At 30.3% G+C, this 1,585-nt stretch overlaps 1 long non-coding RNA gene across 1 annotated transcript; it reads left to right on the top strand.

The window, feature by feature from the left end:
* The first annotated feature begins 6 nt into the window (after positions 1 to 6).
* Positions 7 to 996, top strand: LOC124893510. Its single transcript, XR_007050740.1, has 3 exons — positions 7 to 170; positions 243 to 309; positions 729 to 996. It is a non-coding gene; the product is annotated as an uncharacterized LOC124893510 (long non-coding RNA).
* The last annotated feature ends 589 nt before the right edge of the window (positions 997 to 1,585 follow it).

Raw genomic sequence — 1,585 nt, 5'->3', positions numbered from 1 at the left:
CTTCAGTTAACTCAAATAACAAACTCCATGGTCTTATCTCCTCCTTCAAAATTTCAACCTTTCTTCCTTTGTTTATACTATTTTCAGCCGCATTATTCTGAAACTGGGATGGTTCTACTTTTTGGTGTTTAAAGAGAGTTTTAGGTCCCTGACTCAGATTACACGTCCAAGTAAGTAGTTAGTCCTTTACCTTATTTACCACTGATTCTTGTACAATCTTCTTACTTCTATTGTGATGACAGGTATGGAATTGAGGGAGATAAGGGATGCATGGACCCACCATTCTTTGAATTGTAATCTTCCTTTCAGGTTTCCTACTTAGATCTATACCACACAACCATCCCCCTTTAAACGACTTCCAAATTTTATGTCTGACTTTGTATAGGCTAGGTAGCTTTTGATGCTTTTGATTGCTCCCTTGTGTTGTAAATAACTTCCTGCATACTGGAATAACTCTGTTCTCTATGACTATAGCCTTCAGCCTCTTCATATTTTTTCCAGTGACATTCGAATGTATGGACAACTATAGTTTATCACTGTTTAATATTTTCTTACCAGTACTTTGTAATTGTTGAAAAGTTGTTTTACTGAATCCACTATTATCAATTGCTGTGTTTGCCAAATGGGATACTAATGAGATGTTAAAATAATGGGAGTCAGTATATTAAGAACAATGACATGCTAATAGATTATCTAATATTGAGGATTTGTTTTATAATGGCATGCAGACGGAGCAGTGAAGAGCTGATTTGCCAAGGTTGGGTTACTGTGAACGGGTCTGTTTGCAAGACTCCACAGGTCAAGTTCAGAAATACATATTGCAAAAGTTGATGGGTTTTGAATACAGTGCATATTTTTTTTTTCTTTGGATAGATTGTTGACAACTTGACTATATTTCCCTTTTTGGCAAATCATGTTCTTAAGCCCAAGGCTAGTTTAGTCACATGTGTTTTGCATGTGTAACTTTTGATTATTTACAATTAGATGATTTCATCTATTATAAAGGTTTTAAATAAAATGCAAAAAATAAAGAAACATAACATGCAGTTTTGTAAAATAAATAAATCAAGTCATAATTTTATAACACGCAAAAACAATATACATCAAAAATTGTAGTAACACGTATTATACTAATATTTGGACAACTTTCCAAAAACCAACATTTTAGATGTAGATGTATCTAGATGTGGATTTGTAGATCTTTTAAATCTTCTTAAAATCAAATTAGTTAATCTATAATTTTTAAAGTAATAAAAAAAGTATTAGTTGTCATTAATTCTGATAACTTCTAGGAGTACTAAAGAAAGGTTTTACCATAAATATATTTAATTAATTTTCAACTCTTAAATATTAGGAAAAAAAATAGTAAAAAAACGATTTTGTCTAAAGCAAAGACTTTTAATGAAGTGTAAAAAGTTCAAACGACATTTCTAAAGCTCTTCACACTTTTATTATATTATATAGATAGGTATATAGAAAACGTGTGTTGCACGTTTATCCCAAATACTTGATATTGGTTACTGCAATATATTTTTGAAAATTAGTAAATCCAACAAAACTAACAAAAAAAAATAATTATAAATCT

This window comes from Capsicum annuum, unplaced genomic scaffold, assembly GCF_002878395.1.
Source record: "Capsicum annuum cultivar UCD-10X-F1 unplaced genomic scaffold, UCD10Xv1.1 ctg60696, whole genome shotgun sequence".
Classification (NCBI taxonomy): Eukaryota; Viridiplantae; Streptophyta; class Magnoliopsida; order Solanales; family Solanaceae; genus Capsicum; species Capsicum annuum.
This window is presented reverse-complemented; position numbering and strand designations above follow the sequence as displayed.